The sequence below is a fragment of the Phoxinus phoxinus genome, assembly GCF_949152265.1.
Source record: "Phoxinus phoxinus genome assembly, chromosome: 13".
Taxonomy (NCBI): domain Eukaryota; kingdom Metazoa; phylum Chordata; class Actinopteri; order Cypriniformes; family Leuciscidae; genus Phoxinus; species Phoxinus phoxinus.
This window is the reverse complement of record NC_136888.1, coordinates 17,540,193-17,548,333: the sequence shown is the minus strand read 5'-3', so window position 1 is coordinate 17,548,333 and position 8,141 is coordinate 17,540,193.

Genomic DNA, 8,141 nt, shown 5'->3' with positions numbered 1-8,141 from the left:
AAAATATATATTTAATTACAAATCATTTTCATGAGAAAATGTCTAATTGTGTAATTATCTGGAATAATTAAATGTGAAGACAAATGTAAATTAGATTTTGTGAATAAAATCTGAGTGGTTCTTGCATGTGACAGTACCGCCAGGGTAACTTGGGTGTTTGCTAGATGGTTGCTAGGGTGTTGCTATGCAGTTACTACTGTGTTTTGATGGTTGCTAAGGTTAGGGTTATTTCCCTTGTTTAAAACATTTTAATGAGAACAAAATTATCTATGTGAAAATGTGTGCAAAACATTTTAACACAGAACTCTTCACCTGAGATCATTTCATCTGCATCATCTTCCTTTTAATTTACACCTGCATGTAATCCCTGTGAGTTTAGAGATTAGCTTGATTCTCATCTGGAATTGATAATGGAGAGATTAATAATATTGACTTCCGATTCTAAGAGATGCCATAATGTGTGCAAACAGCCTGTAATTCAGCTTCAGTTCCTTGTGTGCAGTTTGTATTTTATATTCATGCTGTGCAGCTTTGATATCGCAGTCACTGTGTATCAGTGTTGTTAATAATAAAATATATATTGTGATTGTATTTGCCATCAATGTAAATTATGCATTGAATTATGCATCGTGTTTGAACATGATAAAGGCAGAACTGGCTGAGATAGAGCCAGCTGCTTCAAAGTAAAAAGTCACTGTGCATAGCAAGTTCTCAAATGCACTCAAACACACACTCATATACGCACAGTCCAATCAGTAAAAAGGCAAATGTGACTTTGTAACTACTTAGATCTGTCATATATATATCAACTACCCACTCTGTATGTTTTTTTATTATTGCAAAATCTCACAATATTGGTGTTTAATTATATTTTGGTAAAATAAATGCAGCCTTGATGAGCATAAAAGACTTTCAAAAACATTTTAAAAAATTGCCAAACCCAAGCTTTTAAATGGTATTGTATTTTTTTAGATGATAATTGTGCATTGTATCACCTTAGTAACTAGTGTTGGGGAAAGTTACTTTAATACATTATGCGTTATTTCCTAAAAAGTAACTAATTGTTTTACTTAGTTACTGAAAGGAATGTGTTACGTTACTTTTTCTCACTTGGGTTTGGCTTGCTTGTTTGTTTTTTAATAACAAAAAAAAAAAAAAACACTCTTCAGCAAAAAAAAAAAAAATCTCCTCTGCACTTATTCCCGATTTACATTTACATTTATGCATTTGGCAGACTCTTTTATCCAAAGCGACTTACATTGCATTTCAAGCTACACATTATCAATTCTTGCTTTCCCTGGGAATCAAACCCATGACCTTGGCGTTGCAAGCACCAATGCTCTACTGTTTGAGCTACAGGAAGGCTGATTTCTCAGTCAATACATTGCAAAACAAAGTAACTTGCGGTACTTATTTGAAAAATTAACTCAGATATTTTGTTGCAAATTTAAAAGTAATGTGTTACTTTACGAGTTACTTGGAAAAAGTAATCTGATTACATAACTTGCGTTGCCCCCAACACTGTTAGTAACACAGACAGTTCTCCTCAGCGAGCCACATTCGATGATTTGAGCTATCTTTCACGTCCATAGCACAAAGGTAGATGGCTAATGATTGGTAGAGCAGTACTAATGATATCAAGTGTCTCAGGCTGTGTTTATTGACCTTAAAACAACTTAGACTTAAATCAGGACTTCTGAGTCCAGGTGCTTCAGAACGATCAGGGACAACCAGGAACCCTGGGAAATAAACAGCCGCCCTTCATGCTCTTTTATCATCATTTCCATTACATCAAGAAGCTCGTTATCGCCAGTGTTTTTATTAAGTCTGCGGTTAATGTTGAGTGTCCGCTAAGTGAAAAGACTCTGTGATTAATGCAGTGAAGCACTGTTCTCAGATCTGTGAACTAAACCAAGCTCATAGACACACTCACAAAAGTGCAGTACAGAGGGACAGAGGAGTGAATCCATCCTCGCTATTGCAGAATTTCTCTACCGATTCCCCAGTGTGTCTGCTGGGGAAGAGTCCGGTCTGACTAATGACTGTGTCCAACGTCCTATACTGGGACCCGTTACACACACACACACACACTCGAAGCGTCACTGCGGACACATATCCTCACGCACGCGTGTTAACTCCTACTCTGTGACTAATGATGGTGTCTTATGGCCCATGCAAGGGTCAGTAAATCAATTACACATTCTAATAAAGAAGCAGACACATCTCTCTCAGCCTGTCACCACTGATATATTACACATACTATGAGCAAGATTGTGCGCGTGTGTATATGTGTGTGTTAACGCTCCACTGAGGCCTTTCAGACTCCCACACCACAGTACGGACTGTGATGGAATTATACTGAATAATAATGACAATAACTACCAACCTAAATCACTTCAATGCCATCAAACTGTAATCTAACATCTGCTCATTGTTTATTCTACCGTTATAAATCATCTTTAATTAGTGCTGAGAAATGATGTACATTTCATGTGTTCATTTAGACAAATTTCATCTACGCAAGCGTGTAAACCAACTGCTTCTCATTTTCTCACCACATCATTATTTGTAATTACACCATGATAGTTTCAATAGTAGGCCTCTAACAAGACTGAGTTACTAACAGGCAGCTGATAATCCATCCAAGACTACTCAAATTATGATACATAGGCCTTTTTAGAAAATAAAAAATACTGTGTTCTACACCTGTATTGTTTGGTTTGATTAAATCAAACTCAAGTTCGTTTCCCCCCTTGGTGCAGATCTTTTAGGCAGGTGTGAATTTATACAGCAATCGCACTCGGAAGCGGACCAAACAACTGTACCGAGAACCAGCTGAAGAGATGGTCTCGGTCCAGTTCCAAACGAACTCTGGTACAGCGCACATAAGAGCATACTCTCTCCGCCAGAACCGTCTTGCAGCACTTCGTCTTCGCAAAATCACGGAGGAGCGGAAGCAAAAAATAAGAGAGCAACGACAGTGAAGGACGAGAGAGGACCAGGCCTGGACTTTTATGTTATGTTTATGCGTGTGCGGCAGTCGTCCTTGAGGGACTGCAGTTTTTACTTTCGTTTTGTGTTTGTTTTATTATCAAATTATGTTTGCCGGTTCCCACCTCCTTCCTCCCATAACAACATACTTCGTTACAATGACATTGTATATGACATATCATATGAAGCTCATAAGTTTCTTCAAATTACGTTAGTAGCTGAAAACACCAAATCAGTAAAATAATAAAAATTTCAATACGAAAGATCTCCATGATTAGCCTGTTTTTGCACTTCCTGCTTTTCCCTGCTGGAGAAGTTCTGTCCAATGAATGGATGACCTTAGTACACGTGTGGTTTTGTTTAAAAATTCACTTTCGGAAAAGTAGCAATTCTTTTTGGAAAAGTAGCGATTCTATTTAGGAAAAGTAGCGATTCATTTTAACGAAAAGTAGCGATTCTATTTAGGAAAAGTAGCGATTTGTTTTAAGGAAAAGCAGGTATTCTTTTTAGGAAAAGTAGTGATTCACTGTAATAGAAGTATCGATTCACTTAAAGAAAAGTATCGATTCACTTTACCAAAAGTATCGATTCTTTTTAATAAAATTAGCGATTCATTTTGGGAAAAGTAGTGATTCTTTTTAGGAAAAGTAGCAATTCACTTTAATAGAAGTATCGATTCACTTTAGGAAAAGTAGCGATTCTTTTTAGGAAAAGTAAATTAATTTTAGGAATTTATTCTTTTTTAGCAAAGTCTTTTTAGGAAAAGTAGCGATTAATTTTAGGAAAAGTAGCGATTAATTTTAGGAAAAGCAGCGATTCTTTTTACGAAAAGTAGCGATTCACTTTACGAAAAGTAGTGATTCACTTTAAGAAAAGTATCGATTCACTTAAATAGAAGTATCGATTCACTTTAGAAAAAGTATCGATTCACTTTAGAAAAAAAAAAATAGATTCATTGTAGTAAAAGTAGCGATTCTTTTTAAGAAAAGTATCAATTCTTTTAAAGAAAAGTATCAATTCTTTTTAAGAAAAGTTTCATTTTAACTTTTTAAATATATTTTTTCAAGCTAAAATAAAAAAATATATATATAAACATTTTTATAGGCCTATCAGAAGATGTGTCTTTTGTGGAAGTATCATTTTCCAGTTTCCTGAGTTGTCAATGCTTCTTTCCAATGTTGTCCCACAGTAATATCTTGTATTTTCGAATGGATTTTAATAGAGTTGAGCAGCATATGTACAACTTAATCTCATTTAGTTATGTTTGACTGAGTCCTATCAAACTTGGGGTATGGCATGAACATTCAGTGACATCTAGACACCAACAGCAATATTTCTGGATGTCTCTAAAGTGACACGCGATATAAGTATGTAGTGTGTCTTTTAAAAGTCGAATTAAAAACAATTAAACATTAAAAATCCTTATATTCCCAACAGGTCATTGTTCAAATTCGATAAAGCCAGAAACTGAACTGTGACTAGTTAACTGCACTGATTTAAACCTGCCAGCCTTGTTAACAGTTCTCATTCTCTGTTTGCATATTTACAATCATAGCCATCGGTGAGGTCATTAACCTCTTCTGGTATCAAACTATAATAGCACCTTGGTATTGGTACACATGTTGTCAGCAACAACACTGTTTACTCAATCCATTGCTTTAGGGCACCCCCTCCCCCCCATTCTCAACTGCTGCAATTCGTATATGACTAATACGCTATGGGTCATGACTGCAATGTGGAGTAATGAGCTGCCAACCCCTGTAGACTGTGTTATCCATAAACACTCACAAGCGAAAACATGTTAGTTTACAGGTAGTGCAGCTGAGGGCAGCGGATATAGTGAGCAGGAATGAGAAATTGCGGATTTCTAGGGAACGAGAATTACAGTAAGGTCATGGAAGTCGTAATGTGCCCAGAGCTCAAATAAACTACTAACCTATTTAAATCTGAACGCTTGATGTATTACAAAAGTAAGGCTGCAGACAGCAAGGCTTAGTCCAGACAACAAGCTAAACATGTGCATTAATTTGAAAACCCATATTTTTTAGTCCAAATGTTGAGTTATTAACATCTAAAACTATAATTCATGCATCATTTATTATTAATGGACAATTCAATATGCGTTGCTTGTCAGTGATATGTTGTTTCGCTGCACATGCAGGTGAACTATATGCAGCCTTTCAGATGAAGTTGGAGGCCAGATAGCAGATACCAGAGTTGAAATTTCCCAATCTGCTTCCAAGGCCTGTCCAACCTCAATGCGTACCAGTCAATCACCCCCAGTGCTGAGTAGATTACTTTGATTGTAGTCACTTACTGATTCCAAATTGCTTGACAAAAAATTTAGTTAGTAACATCCATTACATTACACATTACTAGACTATAATCTATTTTTTGATTACTTTTAGATTACTTTTGACTTTTAGATTACTTTTGACTAACTCATTTATCACATTGATTTGAACAGGATAATCATGTACCATATTGAAATACAAGGAGAAAGAGAATATATTCCATTCTTTGTTATCAACAACATGTAGTGAATTAAATAATACATTAAAATATTGCATTAAAGTTTCCCAGACTTGGGTTCGTAATGGAACTGCAGGGGTTTGTGATTTTTAATGAAAAGTTATTAATTAAATCATACAAATTTAAAATGCAAATAAATATTTGAAAAACAATCAAAATAAAACACTACAAAAAGATTGTATACCTGCATATCACGATGTGACCATTAACCAACACCAGAGAACAGTGAACTTAATTTTATCATTAAGTATTATGATTATTGTTGACTTAATTTTATTTAACTTATTAACTTAAAATTGATAGTTTACACAAAAAAAATAAGAATAATTCTGTCATCATGATGATGAGTTGTTATTCTTCAACATATCTTCTTTTGTGTTCAGCAGAAGAAAGAAATTCATACAGGTTTGGAACAACTAGAGGGTGAGTAAAATGATGACAGAATAAAATTAGTTTGGTAAACTATCCCTTTAAAATCTCAGGGAGTACGTCCAGTCGATATGTCAAAGAGGTTGGGGAATCCCTGCATTGCATGTAAATGAAATGTGAATTTGTACATTTTAATCTGCTTGAAAGACAAAAGCCTTCCAAAGACATACATAAAATGACTCACTGAGGGATAATTCAAATAATAATTAATGTGTTTGTCAGGAGCTGATTAGATATGCAGTGTTGCAATGTTGAGAAAACACTCTATGATTTATGTAAATCCAGTGATCAGTGATAGTCACATGATTAGTGTCTGGTCTGTGTGTGCAATTACACAAACCTGGAAGATCTTCTGAACATAATCAGTAGTAGGCTTTTTTAGAAATTGAAAATGTAATAGATAAAAAAAAGTAGTAGTTGGGAGAATCAATTAATTAGGCTATGAATAATTTACTGCCAGTGTGAGAATAGCATAATCATGTAATCAATGAAAAAGTAACTGTAGTCTGATTACTTTAAAATCTAATATATTAGTATTTTCAAATGTAATATAATCTAATTACAAGTACTTAATTTTTGGAAATCTAATTATGTAATTCAGATTACATGTAATCATATAGGCTACCCAGCACTGGTCACGTGTTCTTACTCAAAATATGGCAAAAACAAAAGTCACAAACACAAAATGCTCATATTCGCTTTAAAAACAGCTGTCAAAAAAGCAAAAAAAGGTATCTTGATATATTATGCTATATAAACTTATGCTGCGTTTATGCTATGTCGTAATTATCATAATTTATAGATGACAATCCACAATGTTCTATTCTGAGCTGTTCACCAGTTCAGATTGAGAATAATGCGTTTCTATGTCATCTTTATAAATGCCAAATGAATTTGTAATCTGAGTAATCAACAGACAAAGCTACATTGCAGGTACCAGTTATTATGCAATTGCCGAATTAAAAAGCCAATATGCCTTTTTTATTGAATCTTTGCTTTTGTGCGTAATATAGCTGTTTGTGCATGTAAACGATCTGCAAAGTTACAAAGCACAAAATCCAGCATGTTAGACCTACCAAATACTATCACAAGGCCCATTCACACCAAGTGATCACTATAAATATAACTCTAATAAAGTTGTGTATATTATAAGCGCGTGCTGCAGTTATGTTGTCTGCTGCTTTAACTGCTCAAGCTCTCAAGATGGTTGGATTCTTATTGGCTGGCAATGTTTTCATCATTTATCAGCTAGAAAAAAAAAAACATTTTCAAAGTGATTCCAATATTATCGTTTCACTGTCGTTTTTTTTACCATTATGGCTGTGGTGTGGACTTTAATTGTAGTTATTGTCCTTTAGAGCGCCATTCCATTATTTTCAAGTTGGAAATGGGAAAATTCCTTGATTCTAATGTTTCTGGAACACAGCGTTATAACAGACATGAGTGGAGCGAATTAGCCATCTTTTATCGTAAAGACAAGCTGAGGTGGATAGGTCTGCGAATCCCAAGCCTTGACCTCTGCCCCGGACCCCTATCTATTTATTCGAATGTGTCAAAGTATCATAGGCAAGCGAAACACATTTATACTTGGAGTTGAAAAGGAGGGTGTAAATAATCTGCTCCAAGCAATCTGAGGGCATCTGTCACATCAATCTGAACCGGAATCGGGTGAAATGGAATAGATGGCTATGGATGGAGGATGTTTTATTCTTTTTGTTCTTGTGTTGGAGAGCGGCCTTGACTTATTATGAGATATGAGCACAGACACTTAAACGCATGCTTAAAGTGTACACACACACACACACACACACACACACACACACACACACACACATGCATTTGATACAAAATAGGATAATGTGAATATGATTAGGCAAGGGCCAAATGTAATCACAAGGATAGTCAAATCGGCATGAAGCCTATTCTAAATAATGACTTAATGTTTATGAAAATATGTTAACTGGTTTCTTTGAATGTTATAGGATAGGGGTAGAGTGTATGTGTGGTCTTCGGGTTAGGGTTAGGTGTTGAAAATTACAACAACTCCCCCCTGTCTAGAACTCGCCTGGGGAGGTTTGTAATAGGAATACTGAGGAAAAGGGCAGAGGCTGACGCATAATAGACTATACCATACTCCTGACTAAGAGATTCTCCTAAATGGGAATCGGGCCCAGAGTATAAGGCATTCA